This window comes from Arachis ipaensis, chromosome B2 (assembly GCF_059453495.1).
Source record: "Arachis ipaensis isolate K30076 ecotype BB chromosome B2, ASM5945349v1, whole genome shotgun sequence".
Lineage (NCBI taxonomy): Eukaryota > Viridiplantae > Streptophyta > Magnoliopsida > Fabales > Fabaceae > Arachis > Arachis ipaensis.
Window position 1 is genome coordinate 36,970,079 of NC_142437.1, and position 15,654 is coordinate 36,985,732.

General features: G+C 39.3%; 1 pseudogene; it reads right to left on the minus strand.

Annotated features, from left to right (window-relative positions):
• Positions 1 to 5,058: 5,058 nt before the first annotated feature.
• LOC148573612 (uncharacterized) lies at positions 5,059 to 5,746 on the minus strand (annotated as a pseudogene).
• Positions 5,747 to 15,654: the final 9,908 nt, after the last annotated feature.

Consider the following 15,654-nt stretch of genomic DNA (forward strand, 5'->3'; position numbering starts at 1 on the left):
CCTTCATATTCACAATTTTAGTTTTAGATGTAGTTTTTAGAGAGAGAGGTTCTCTCCTCTCTCTTAGGATTAGGATTTAGGATTTCTCTTAGTTTTAGGAGTGACTCTCAATCCCAGGTTCAATGTTCTTTTTATTTCTTTTCTCAATTTAATTTATGAACTCTTTATGTTTAGATTGATCTTCTATTATTAATGCAATTCGAGGTATTTTCAGATTTAATTTTGCTTTGCTTCATTTATAAATGTTTTTAATTTAATTTAGATATTTTCCTTTTTGGCTTTGGTTAAATAATTGGAGACTCTTGAGTTATCAGACTCGAGGTGTTGACTAAAAATTGGAATTCTTCAAGAATTAATTCGAGTTTCACTAACTCTAGCCTTTTCCCAAGGAAAGACTAGGACCTGAGGAATTTAGAATTAATTCATCCACTTAACTTACCTTCATAGTTAGAGGTTAAAAAAGTGGGAGAAAAATCCAATTCTCATCACAATTGATAAGGATAACTAGGATAGGATTTCCGAATTTTCGTACTTTGCCAAGAGTTTATTTTATAATTATTATTATTTTATTTTACTTGTCATTCAACTAACTTTTTACCTTAATCCAAAACCCCAAAACACACTTTTTCATAACCAATAATAAGAACACCTCCCTGCAATTCCTTGAGAAGACGACCCGAGGTTTAAATACTCGGTTATCAATTTTAAGGGGTTTGTTACTTGTGACAACCAAAACTTTTGTAAGAAAGGTTGATTGCTTGGTTTAGTAACTATACTTACAACGAGAGTTTATTATAAATTCTAAACCATCAATCTTCAGTTCTTCAGTTCTCTATCCTTGATAGCTTATCCTCGAGGGAAGGGTGTGCAGCTGGGTTGGAATTTGGAGGTTGAGAGTGGCTGTTTTGTGTTTGTATGTTCTGGGAGTGGTATGAGCTTTGTGGGTAATGATATGGGTTTTGGGACTATGAAAAGAATTTTGTGTGTAGTGCAATGAATCTTGTGAGTGGTGAGATGAATTGTATGGATATGGGAAGGAATTTTGTGTTGAGGCATATCCAAGTGGTGAAGGATTTTGATGTGGAAAGCTAGGAGGTGAGGTTGAATACTTAAGGGATGACGGCTCTTGATAAATGGGGTGTGAATCAGTGAAATCTCTTTGATTTTGATCTTCCCAGCCATAACTTGAGTAGTGATCAATTTCATCAAAACATGGACCATTTTGTGGTTCTGGGAAGCACCTCATTTCATGTTCTTGATACTCCCATCCACCATGAGTATAATAACGTGAATCATTCTGTGGTGGTGGAAAGTTTCCCATGAAATTTGATTGACCAAAATATGATGGATACTCCATTCTTTCTTGTAAATGCTCTGTCTCAAACAACAATCGCCAAGAAAAAAGAGATTGAAATTTTCTTTGTCACAATTGAGAAAATTCTCAGTGATGTAATATCACAAACAGTTAGTTTGAAAAAGAAAATAAAGAAACAAAAGAAATCAAAGACAAAAGAAAAGTGTCTAATCTAGTAAATCAATCAACCGATAGTTTGTTAATCACAATTAATTCCAGGCAACGGCACCATAAACTTGATGCACAAAAACTTATCTCTCAACAAATTTTTCTCGGCAAGTATACCGAATTGTCGTCAAGTAAAAACTCACAATAGAAAAGTAAATAGTTAGAACTAAAAAGGAAAAAGAAAGGCATTGGGATCAAGAGATATTGCAATCTTCCGGATCAAGTTCATTCTCATCTCTTCCTTAATCAATGCATTCATTGATCTACTTGGCAATCTTAGGTGATTGGATCCCAATTTCTTGGCAATCCAATCTCTCTAAGCTTGAACAATTGCCCAATTCCTTGATCTAATTGCTCATGGAAAGAGATGAAGCTTGGTCACTGATTATATGACAAAGAAAAATTTGTTGTATGGTTTGGAATCAAGAATCAATTCGTTAATAGCATAGTCCAAACCAACAATGAATTCTCTTAATCAAATGTCAAATTCAAATTCAATTAACCGAGAGTTTTTCAACCTCAGGTCGTTCTCCCTTGGAATGCAATTGGAAATGCTACGCTTTTGGTTATGAGGAAAAGGGGTTTCTCAAATCAAAGAACTAAAGATTAAAAGAACTAAGCGATAAAAGAACTAAGCAATGATCAAAATTGGGAATTAATGCAAGCAAAGGTAAATAGGATCAAAACTAGTGAAAATGCGATAAGTGCATGAAAAGAGCCTTGACTTGAGAATGAGGATCCAAGGAATCCTATCATCACCATAACCACAACTATGATAATTATGATGAGTCAATTTCTTCTTGTGCGCACGCACGCAAGCTTGTACGCAGGCACAATTGTCTGTGTGTGATTTTCTTTGTTTTCTTCATGTTTTCTCCCTTGTACATGTTTTCTTCCACTTTTGGCTATCCATTCTTGCCTTCAAGGCCTGAGATCACTCAATGAACATGTCATGGCATCAAATGGAATAAAAATGGAATTAAATTGCTCATTTCAAGTCCAAAATTGCATGTTTTCACATTTAGGATCAAATTGGGGACAAAACACAAAAGTATGCTATTTTGGTGCTTAAGTGTGAGTTCATGTACTAGAATCCATCCAAATTGAGTCATTAATTCTCCCACACTTAAACAGTAGCATGTCCTCATGCTAAACCAACAAGGAGAATGATCAAAAAGGGGTAATCAACTTATTAAATGTAACTACCTATATGCATGCAAGTATGTATATACTATCCATACCTATATATCTATCTATAGTATCTATTAAATTGGTGAAAACAAACAATCAAATTCCCAAGCAAGTATAGACAAACAGGGCTAAGCAAGGAAATAATCCAATGCAAGCAAAAATCTAAAGAATTGATTCAACTCATCAAAATGAAGCAACTTGCAAGAATACATGATAAGAGATATGAAAACATAGAATTGAGTTATTGAACCCTTACTAGGTGTGTATACACTCTAATCACTCGGTGTCTAAGGGTTTAATCACTCAAATCTCTTCCTAATCATGCTTTCAAGGAATTGCTTTTCATCTAACAATCGATAAGTAATTTATGCATGAATGCAAGTATCATGAGGTCTTTAGAAGGTTGTAACGGGGTTAGGGTCAAGGTGGGGCAGATATGGTTAAGTGGACTAAATTGAATCCTTGATTAGTTTAAGTATCCATCTCAACCTATATCAATCCAATGACAAGAATATGCAACCTAACATTCCTATTCTCACTTTTTATACACATTCATGTATGCTCTTTCGTTTACATCGCATATGCATTCCTTATTCATTTCTTTTTCTTTGGGGTAACTTTTGTCCCCTTTTTATGAATTTTTTTTTAAAGTAAAAATAAATGCATATGGTTCAATAGCTCATACATGAATGCACCAATTTTCCAAAATTTTCAATAAAATACCCCAAAACAACATTTTCATTCACCACCAATGTTTCCCAAAATTCCCCCACACTTAGATGAAACACACTCCTCAACCTAAGCTAATCAAGGATACAATCCAAGGTAAAGTCATGGTTTTCCGCTTAAGGTTGTAATGTGCTAATGTCAAGAATAATGGGGCAAATAGAGCTCAAAGGGGGTTAAAAATGGTAGATGCAAAAGGTAGGCCATATGGGTAAAGTGAGCTTTTATCAAAGATGGCCTCAATCATGCTCAATGCAATTCAAGACATCAATCATTGGAAATAAAGAATCAAGCAAAACCAAGATTACAATCATAGAAAAGATATAACACACAATGAACAAAATTAGTGGTTAAAATATGTAACCACTCAATATAGCTCAAAACTCACAAGGTATTTATTCTTTCCTCTTCTATGTTCCATAAAAATCATTCAAGCAAGTTTGAAAACAATTTTCCGATCAATTCAATAGAATGCCCTTGAAACAAAATTCTTGAAAATTCTTTTGTTGTTTTTCACCAAAATTATGTCCTATATGTATGTATGTTGTGATGGATGCAAATTTTCAAAATTTTCTAGTTCTTTTTCTAATTTTCAACAAGCAAAAATTAACATGAACAATTAGGATCAACATGAACCAAGCATATGCTATTCACACCATCCATTCACAACCAAAATCTATACTACATATGAAATATATATATACCAAAATTAAAATGCAATATTAAGGATAGCTAGAAGCAAACTAATATATATATATATACAAACTAGGGTACTAAATTGTAGTGCATAAGACAAAATATCATAAATATCCACAAAAAGCGTAATAAAAACTGAAAATAAACTAAATGAAAAGTGTTTAGGAGAGAATATTTACACCCAAAAATCGTAGATCCTCCCCCACACTTAAATCATGCACAGTCTTCCGTGCTCAAAAGAATCAACCAGAATGATCAACCATGAGAAGCTTCGCCGTCAGATGGTGGTGAGTGGTGATGACGGTGATACACGATGATGGCTCGAGATGTCTCTGAGGTGGCCTCAGTTGCAAGCTCCTCAATTGCCTGGTCAATTGGCTCTGCTGCCATCTATACTATCTGCTCGGCTCCAGTTGCTGGCATCTCAACTCTCTGAACTACTGCCTTCTCAGTCGTGGACTCCGTCGGTCTCTGCTCATGGGGTTCAAATGGCTGGCCAGCTTTAGCTGCTGGCTCCTCCGGTACTGGCTCCTCGGTCTCAGGCTCATGCTCTGTCGTATCCAGAGGAGGTGGCCCAGGGTCTCGACCCTCAAACTTCGCCACAATCTACTAGAAGCGGCGAGCGTTGCGGTGCTCGAAACGGTGGAGTATCTCAAAGATCTCCCGACCCTGCTCATAGGGTGTCTGAGGTTGGGGTGTAGGCACAGGGGGTGCAGGAGGTGTTGAGGGCTCTACTGCTGATGATGGTGGCTCAGTGGTCTTCCTCTTCTTTTGTGGTGGTCCCTCATAGTCGCCGTATGGCAGGAACAGCTGTTTACTAATGAAGACAGATGTCCGGTCTGTCAGACGTCTCTCAACCCCAGACAAGGTAGCTAATCTGGTGATCATCGACGGGAAGGGAATGTTGTACTTTTGCTGATGAGTTACCTTCCACATCGAGTCTGTGATAAGGGGAAGAACAAAGATCCTCTTCCCCTCCAGAATAGCCCAAAGTAACACTGCCACACGGACCCTAATGTGCGTGACATGTATGCTTGGCAGGATATAGTCGACAATGATTTGTTGCCAGATCCTCACCTCAGGAGTCAAATTGGTGCACGCGATGCTCAACGGGACCGCATTGTCCCTTCGGCTGTACTCTCATCTGGCCTCAGGCATGCCAATCTTCTTCAGGATCACGTCCAATGACAGCTTGCCCAATGTCACGTCCTTCACTATCTGAGTGTAAGCATCCCGAGCCGGAGGAATATACGGGATCTACAGAAGGGCCTCTAAAGCATGATCAGACGTATCTAGTGTGACACCCCTCAGAAAAATAGTTGGGGCATCCCTCGTTAGGAGATTTTCGTAGAATTCTTTGACCTGGTGTTCATTAACTTCCACCGGATCAAATTCTACGAATTTCCAATGGTAAAAGTTTAATCTATTAAGAATTTGATCCGCATATTTCTTCGACAAGTTCAGCTTTCTCTCGTAGTGAAAGGCTCGCTTTTCCAGTTTTTTGTATTGTTCTTGGGCTTCAACATTAATGAATGTGTCCGGTTGGGTACTCGGAGGCACAGGAGGAGGACGAGCCAAAGGATTGACTTTCTCCTTCTCTTTGCGAGCCATCCTGAAAAAGATAAAAACAGAGTACAACTCAGTAGAAACAGATAAGAACCACAGAAAAAAAGAAGGAAACAATCAAACAATTCAAATAAGAGCCAATAAGGTAAACAACACTCAATTAAGGGAAAACATGTATAAAACAGTCAATTGCTCAAAAAGAAGTGTATTTTTCTAAAATCAAGCGACCTAAGTAACATAAAAGAGAATGAACAACAATTAAAGCATATATATGACTTAGGTGTGCAATGCAAGTGAATTGATTCAAACTTGGTTATTGTCTTAGTGTATTCAAAGTATAAGATTCAATCAAAATTCAGCACCAAGAGAATAACCAATTTGACAATTAGAAGCTTGCTTATTCATGTTGAAAAGTGGAAGACAATCAAACACATGCAGCCCTTGTTCAGAAAGCAATTAGTTGAAAGAGTTCAATTCGAATTGCTCAAAAACTTGGAGAAAAACAAGTGGCTATGCATACGATTATCTATGTTCAGAAACTTCATGAATAGGCAACAGCATCAACTCACTACATGAAATCAGGTTATGCATTTTTAATGAACCAAACAAGAGGGTCACAGCTGTAAAGTCATTTCAGTTTAGTATTTTAAGCAAAGTTAGCACCGAAATGCATAACCAACAAATTGTTAACTAAAGTATGGTATGCACAGTAAAAGTTAACATCAACCAGAGTAATCACAGTTGCGAATTTCAAGTTCAGGTTGATGTTCAAGCATAAATAATACAGAGTGCATAAACAAATTTAAGCTCAAGCAGCATCCAAAATTAAAGAAATTGCACGAGTGGAAAATAAAATGCCAAATGAAAGCAAAATCCAAGGTCTATGCTGATCAGACATATAAATTGAATAAAAATTTCCATTACGGCATTTTATTAGGCGAGTTATGTGCAGAAATGAAAAGCATCATTCTCAGTTCAATGTAGCAGTTATCCAGCCCAGAAAAATAAAAAATAATCAACCAGCATCAGCATTCAATCCAAAAAACAGAAGTCATCTAACCTACAGCCTACTAATTACTAAAACAGAAATTAAAAGTAGTGAAAGAAAGTAAAGGGAACAGAAGCAGTAGAAATGCAGGTTACAGAGAAGGAAATGGAACCTGTAATGTAGAAGGAAAGAGAAAGAGAAACGGATGGAGAAGGAGGATTGCAGCGGCACAGAGGTCCGCCGCTGCTAGTGTCTCGCCGGCGCTAGAAGGACACGACTAGGGCTTACTGTGGCAGATAGAAAGTAGCGCAGGGACAGGGGAGAAATGGGAAAATGTAGGAGAAGGAAAGGGGAGAAGGAGGAGAGAGAATGGAAGGAAATAGGGGGCGGTGATGGTGGTGCGATCGCCGGCGGTGATGACAGGTGGTGATGTAGGTTGAGGGGTGTGGTGGTGTTTGGAGGAAACTGAAGTGCGACTCTCTCTCTTTTCAAATTAACGTTCGAAAAGTGCCCTGTGCGGACGCACAAGGTCGTGTGTGGACGCACACACAGAAGAAGGAAGGGTATGCGCGCGCACAGAGGCATGCAGGCACAGCAGACAGAAGAGGTATCGCAGCCTGTGCGAACGCACAGGGCTTGTGCGAGCGCACAAAAGGAAAGAAGGGGTTGCGTTCTCTCCTTTTTTTTTTTTTTTTGAGGTGATCAGGTTGAAGTTTGCATACGCACGCAAGGTATGCAGACACACAGGGGGAAAGAATAGATGTATACACACGCACAAGCCGTGCGCGTGCTGTGAACAGAGGGAATGTTTAGGGGTGTGCGTGCGCACATTGCTGTGCGGTCGCACAGGGACGGGAAAATAGGGGAACTGTGTGCGCGCACAAGGCTGTACGTACGCACAGAACTCTGTTCCTGCAACAGAAATTTTGCCTCTAAGGCATCAAACTTGATGGCCAAAATAGGTTTTCAAGTCCCAAAACATCATAAAACCCCCAAGAACACATTACTCCACAAAAATTACCCAACAAACTTCAAAATAAAGCTAACCAACCAAGCAAAATAACCAATTTATTCATGAAACAAAAGCTAAAAGAGAGAAAGTTAGCAGGGTATTACTATGGTGGGGTGTCTCCTACCTAGCACTTTGGTTTAAAGTCCTTAAGTTGGACTTGGTGAGGAGATCCTTGTTAGGGCAGCTTATGTTTCCACTCCTCCTTGAATCTCCAACCAAGTTTGCTCTTGATTTGACCTCCGAGGTCCCAAATGAATTGTATCAAACTCCTAAGAGACTTCAAGCTAGCAACTAGGATCCATAAGTGTTTATTCTTGAAATTAATACCCGGATCCCATACTTGAGTTCCTCTATGACCATTGACATGCTTGTGCACTCCCCAGAATCCACTAAAGTTATTCTCGCACCAAAATTGAGCTCCAAATGTTGATTTGGCTTCCTTGATGAACTTTCTATTTCCTTTCCAAATAACATTTTTCTCTTCACCATCCACTACTCCAAGAAAGGTTTGAAGTTGACAATCCGTCTCCAAGACGGCATATTGATGCGGGCCTAGAAATCTTGTTGGAGAAGTCTTCACCCGCTCACTTCGTTCTTGCATAACTATCTTTACTTCTTGGTGAATAGAATCTTCCTCAACCTCCTCTAAACCTTCCTCATCATCACTCAAGTCAAAAATTGGAGGTTGTGTGAAGTCCACATCAACATATCCTTCCAAATCCAATAAGGGAGGCTCATGAAGGTCATTGGCAGGGTTGACCAAGTTGGACAAAAAATGTTGAACGATGGAATCCTCTTGATCACTTTCCCACAATTCTTCATTTGTTTCCTCGTGTGCTTCGTGTTGTGACTTGATATCTTTCACTTGATTTTGCAATCCTTCGCTCACTCCACACTTTTCACTTAGTTTTACACATTCATCCACTAGAAATTCTTGGTCATGGCATGAACGCAATGAAGCTAACCGGTCAAGAGTTTCCGCTACTGTAGACATGACTTGCTCTTGCTTCTTCCGGAACTCTTGTTGTTCTTGAATGAGCATGAAAAGTATTTCTTGTGTGGCTTGATCCATATGTAAAGATGAAGATTGAGGTGATAAAGATTGACAATCAAACTCATGAGGGTAATGGTCATGGCTTTGTATATAGTGAGGTGATGGTATATATAATTGGCGACTAGAAAGGTAAGTGTTTGGGTTCCAGTGGGGTTCATTGTGGTAATGGTGTGAAAAAATCATAAAGAAAATATAAACAAAAACTTACTAACAAAAGCAATCAAACAACCAAAAAGTACTATTTATACTATTAACATATTCACAACAACCAAAAGATATAACACCGTTTGCATTCCCCGGCAACGGCACCAAATTTGACAAAGAGAAATTTCTTGTGTGGTCTGGAATCAAGAATCAATTCGTTAGTAGCATAGTCCAAACCAACAATAAATTCTCTTAATCAAATGTCAAATTCAAATTCAATTAACCGAGAGTTTTTCAACCTCGGGTCATTCTCCCTTGGAATGTAATTGGAAATGCTACGCTTTTGGTTGTGAGGAAAAGGGGTTTCTCAAATCAAAGAACTAAAGATTAAAGGAACTAAGCGATAAAAGAACTAAGCAATGATCAAAATTGGGAATCAATGCAAGCAAAGGTAAATAGGATCAAAACTAGTGAAAATGCGATAAGTACATGAAAAGAGCCTTGACTTGAGAATGAGGATCCAAGAAATCCTATCATCGCCATAACCACAACTATGATAATTATGATGAGTCAATCTCGCCTAGTTAACCCCTAATATCGAGGAGTAAGTCAAGCAAGCATAATTGGCCTTAATCCATAAGTCCTAGCTAACTTACCAAACTAGTTGATAAAAAGCTAGCGTCAATGGAAACAAGAGTCAACTAACTACCCAAGAATTACCACTAAATGTCGGACATTATGACTCTAGTATCCTAGGAACTCAAATCCCAAGCCAAGGTGTGAAAATCTACTCAAAACTCATAATTGGCATTTTCACAAACACCTTGTGTGCATAAAAGTAAAACATGGAAAATTGCAAGGAAAAATAGAAAACTATAACCAACTATCAACAAATTCAACAAGAGACAAGCAATCAAGCATAAATAAAGCATAAGATATGAAATTCATTAATCAAAACTTCAAGAAACTCAAAATTGCAAATATGAACAAGGTAACTTGAACCATAGGAAAATAAAAGTAAAGACAATGTAATTAAATAAGAAATTGAGAGTACTTACAATTAAAGAAGTAAAATCCAAAATCAAAGCTTGCTATAAAATGCTACAATGGAAATGGAAATAAAATCCTAGGAGAGAATTCTACTATCTACACTACTCCTAATCCTAATACTATGAAATTCAACTATCTAAGTGAGCTCCCTTCAATGTGTTGAATTCCCCTTCATATAGCATCCAAATTCAGCCTTCAAGCCTTCCAAAATGGGCCAAAAGCCTCCAAAATTTGCGCATCACATGTTTCATTAACGAAATCACGTGCAGGGTCCTGTGCGTATGCACAGATTTGTGCGTACGCACACTTGGCTGAATTTCCTCCTGTACGTACGCACAGGTACTTTTGCGCATGCACACATGCAAATTTCTTCTTGTGCGCATGCACACTTGTCTGTGTGTGCTTTTCCTTGTTTTCTTCATGTTTTCTCCCTTGTACATGCTTTCTTCCACTTTTGGCTATCCATTCTTGCCTTCAAGGCCTGAGATCACTCAACGAACATGTCATGGCAACAAATGGAATAAAAGTAGAATTAAATTGCTCATTTCAAGCACAAAATTGCATGCTTTCACATTTAGGATCAAATTGGGTACAAAACACAAAAGTATGCTATTTTGGTGCTTAAGTGTGAGTTCATGTACTAGAATCCATCCAAATTGAGTCAAAATATATCATCAAATATGGACTCATCATTATACCACACACCTTCATAGATCAAAGTATTGGTAGGATTACATGTCATTATATCCATCCAACCCCCAACCTAATCCAACATGAAAAAGCATTTCTAGCATGATTTCCTCATTCCTCTTTCAAGGCTCCGAGGAAATCCAAGTATGAGCAATTTCTCTTCCGAGACAATGGTTCAATTGGATGAAGATCAAAAACTTTCTAGCAAATCAAGAGAAAAGAAAGAGGAAGAAGAATGAAAACTATTATCGATCCATTGAATCACAACAGAGCTCCCTAACCCAATGAAAAGAGTTAGTTGTTCATTGCTCTATTCAAACAGAAAAGAAAGAAAGTGCAGAAAAATAAATATAAAGATTAAGAATTCAAAAACTAAAATTGAAACTTCATAGTTCATAAATGAAAATTACAAACTGAAACTAAACTACTACTACTACTAAGAAAAGAAAAGGAAGGAGAGTGTAGGGGGAGGGGTCCGAAGACCCACTCCCAGTGGTGTGTGCCAGGGAATGTGTGTGTGTGATTTTGGACTTCCCCTCCAATCCAGAATAAATTCAATGTAGAAACTAAGGCCTTTATATAGGCTCTCCTAAATTACAAAATGAAATGAAATTAAAAGCAAATTACAATTAAATGAAAATTCCTATTCTAGATGCTTCTTATAGCCTTGATTGGTTGACAATTGTGGGCTTGCTTGCTTGAGGTTGGGTGGTCCTTGAAAGAGAAGTGAATCAAGTTGAGGTCCATGGGTGCCATCGTTAGTGCTGGCGTTAACCATACTAACGCAAGTGTGGCGTTAGTGCTAAAGTTAGTGGCACTAACGTCACACTTGCTACCCAGTTGGTGTTTTTGGGGCTTGAAGATGCCTATTGTTTATGCTCTAATTTCATGCCCACTATAAACTATTATATATCGTTGGAAAGCTCTGAATATCATCTTTCTAACGCAACTAAGATCACCTCAATTGGACCTTTGTAACTCAATTTATGCTTCTTCGAAGAGGACAAGGTCGCTGGTGTTGTCGCTGGCATTAGTGTGCTTAACGCTGCCACTAACGTCAACGTTAATGGTGTTAATAATGCCAGGTTCTGAAGCTCAACCTTAATGTCCACCCCATACTATTATATATTGTTAGAAATCCCTGAATGTCTACTTTTCAATGACTTTAAAAGCACATCATTTGGAGCTGTATATCTCGAGTTACACTTTTTGGAAGGTGAAAAGGTCAGCTGGCCTTACTACAGGTTGATATCATGTTCATCTTTGTACTTTCGGGGTAGATTTTCTCCCTCAAATTTAGTGTCCACCATGTAGTGCCATATATGCTTCGAAAGCTCTGGATTCCTACTTTCTAATGCCACTAGAATCACTTCATTTAGAGCTTTGTGGCTCAAGTTATTCTTGTTTGAAAAAGGCATGGTCAGGCTGCCAGGTGAGATGTTGCCCACGTTAGTGCCCACATTAGTGGCACTAACGTGGCCACTAATGTGATCCTTCTTTGCTTTGCCAAAGTTAGTGGTGCACTACTAACTTTCCATGCTGCTCCATTTTTTCCGCGTTAATGCCCACGTTAGTGGCACTAACGTGGGTCTTCCCTTCCTTTACTAAAGTTAGTGGCGTTAACGTTGCCACTAACTTTTTAAGATGCCCCCTTCTTCTACGTTAGTGCCCACGTTACTGGCACTAACGTGGCCACTAACGTGGGTCTCCTTGCCTTTTGCTGAAGTTAGTGGTGTTAACGTTGCCACTAACTTTCCAAGCTTTCCTTCCTTCTACGTTAGTGCCCACATTAGTGGCACTAACGTGACCACTAACGTTGGTCTCCTCTGCTTCTTGTTACCTGAAATCAATCAAACAAAGTGCATCGAAGTCTTACTCTTAGTCATGAGATGATGCATCATTCATTCTATGATTCAATTCTAGCATTATTCTCATGAAAAATGTTCAAAAATTCGCACAGTTTGCTTGAATCAAGGTATGGATGCATATTCAACCAAATACTTGCTTATTTCCTAAGAAAATGCATGAAACCAGCCTAAAACATACAAAAAATGGCTAGTAAAACTAGCCAAGATGCCCTGGCATCAAGGGTCTTCCTATAACAAGGGTTGCACTCTTGTGCTCATCCATTTGGAGCACCACAAAATCAGTGGAGAAAGCAAAGGGTCCAACCCTAACAATCATGTCTTCAATCACGCCTGATAGGAGCTTAACAGAGCCATCAGCAAGTTGAAGACATATGCGGGTCGGTTTAACTTCGTGAGTTAAACAAAACTTCTTTATTAGTGATGCAGGTATTAGGTTAATACTTGCTCCAAGATCACATAGGGCTGTCTTTGTGCAGGCATCCCCTAAGGTGCATGGCATCATAAAGATCCTAGGGTCCTTGAGTTTCTCTAGTAAGCTCTTTTGGATTACTACACTACATTCTTCAGTGAGGAAGACTGTTTTTGCCTCCCTCCAATCCTTCTTATGGCTCAAGATGTCTTTCATGAACTTAGCATAAGAAGGTATTTTCTCAAGAGCCTCTGCAAAAGGGATCTTGATCTCAAGTGTCTTGAGATAATCCACAAAGTGGGCAAACTGTTTATCTTTTTCCGCTTGACGGAGTTTCTGAGAAAAAAGCATCTTGGCCCTGTACTCATCAACCTTAGTTGATGTAGGTTGAATGCCTACAAAATTAGAAGAGGGTTTATTAGCTTGCTTAGGAGGGGTCCTATCAACACTAGAATGTGTCTGATCCTCCCTGTTTGGGCATTCAACGCCCTTGGCACTCCCTTCCTGGCGTTCAACACCAGGAATGCTGTCCCTTTTTGGGTGTTCAACGCCAGGAGTGCTACCCCCTCTTGGGCGTTCAACGACAGGGGTATTGTCCCCTTCTTGGCATTGAACGCCAATGGCATTCCTCTCTGGGTGTTCAACGCCCTCAGAGGTGTCTTGGGCTGCAGTCTAGTTATCTTCTGCCAGTTTTTCCTTCTCTGGTTTCCTGTTATACTGAGGTTGGCTGTTCAAAGTCTTCCCACTCCTCAGTTGAATAGCTTGACATTCTTCTTTTATCTGCTTAGATAATTGCTGCCTAGTTTGACTCAGCTGTGCTTCCATATTCCTATTAGAAGTCTAAGTTTCTCGCAAAGCCTCTTACAATTCCAGCAACTGCTGTGCAAGGGCGTGTAGCTGCTGAGTCAATGGGCCATTTTGTTCTAGAGAGTTAGATTCAGTGGATACTACTTTAACCTCTCTTTTCATGGAGGTCTCATCAACTGCGTACAGATGCTGGTTTATAGCAACTGTCTTAATAAGTTTGTGAGGCTCTTCAATTGTTTTCCTCATATGTATAGAACCACCAGCAGAGTGGTCTAGAGATATCCTAGCCATGTCAATTAGGCCGTAATAGAAGATGTCTAATTGCACCCATTCTGAAAATATTTCAGTGGGACATTTCCATAGCATTCTTCTGTACCTCCCCCAGGCATCATGAAGAGTTTCATTATTCTCTTGTTTGAAGCCTTGGATGTCTAGTCTTAGCTGGGTTAACTTCCTTAGGGGAAAGTATTGATTCAGAAATTTGTCTACTAGCTACTTCCATGTTTTCAAGCTAGATTTATGTTGGTTATCTAACCACCTATTCGCATGGTTTCTTACAGTAAAAGGAAAGAGCAACAGTCTGTAGACATCCTGATCTACCCCCTCAGTGTGTACTATGTCAGCAATTTGTAAAAAATCTACCAAAAATTCAGTAGGCTCTTCCTGTGGAAGTCCAGAAAACTAACAGTTTTGCTGCACTAGAGTAATGAGCTGAGAATTTAGCTCAAAATTACTTGCTCTAATGGGGGGTATACTGATACTTCTTCCATAGAAGTCAGGGGTGGAGGCCGTATAGGACCCCAAAGTTCTTCTGAACTGTTTATTCCCATTTGGGTTCATGGTGAAGAAAGGTAGGAGAATTTGGATATTAAGAAGTAAACAAGAGTGTGACCCATCACTTAAATCGTGGGAGTGGTACGGGCGCTATAACCCAAGAGTGTGTGAGCGCTATAACCCAAGACTGTACCAGGCATTATACCCCGAAACGATGGAAACGAGAGACAACGTTTGTAAGGATGTAATGTCAAGCGCGGGTCAAAAACCGACAGATGAGCTCATTACCTGCACTAGAGTTAGACATGCATCATACTTGTTTCTGCATATCTCTTGTGTGTTTTAAATTTGTTCTTGTGGTTGTATGTTATATTGTTGTTTACCCCCTATCTTCCTACCCCCCCTTCAGATGGAGACGGGTGTCATTCTCTATAAGCTCAAGAAGCCTTATGTGTACAAGGATCCTGTCCTTCACAGCTTCTATGTGGTGGCCACGGAGTCTCGAATCCGTAAGTACGTAGTTAGATATCATCCCTTTCAGCACTCGCTACCTTTACCTCTCTTTGATGTTGATGCACCGTATGCTTTTTCGCTGTCGTGGTTACATCCTGATTCTGTTCATCATCTTTTGATCACATGCATGGAGGTCCTGTTCCAGCACAGCAGGATGGTCAGGCGGTGTTTGAACTTGGCCCTGTCATCGATTACTACATCCCTGAGTTTTCTTTAGTAGGTTCGGATATGTTGATAAAGTCACCTTCTACCCACTCTTCTGATCCTTTCATGATAGAGCCTATCAGGACTTCTGCCGTGGTGTCTAGTCAGCCCTCAGTAGTTGAGCAGATTCCTCCTAGTGGTACAACTTTCGCAGGAGACAGTAGTGATGCCAGTCCCAGAGTACACCAGAGATGATGAAGACATTGAGGAGGAGGATGACCCTGATAAGGAGATAGAGATTATAGATCTAACTTCTGAGAAAGATGAGGATCCCGAGATGGATATAGAGATCGTGGACTTGACTTCTGACAGCAATTAGGTAGCAATGACGATCGGGCGCCATTTTTGACGATCGGTCTCTTGCTAGTAAAGAATTTTATGAAAGTAATCGCGTTGTAAGTATAGTTTCTAAACCAGCAAAGAATTCTTTCGTACAAAAA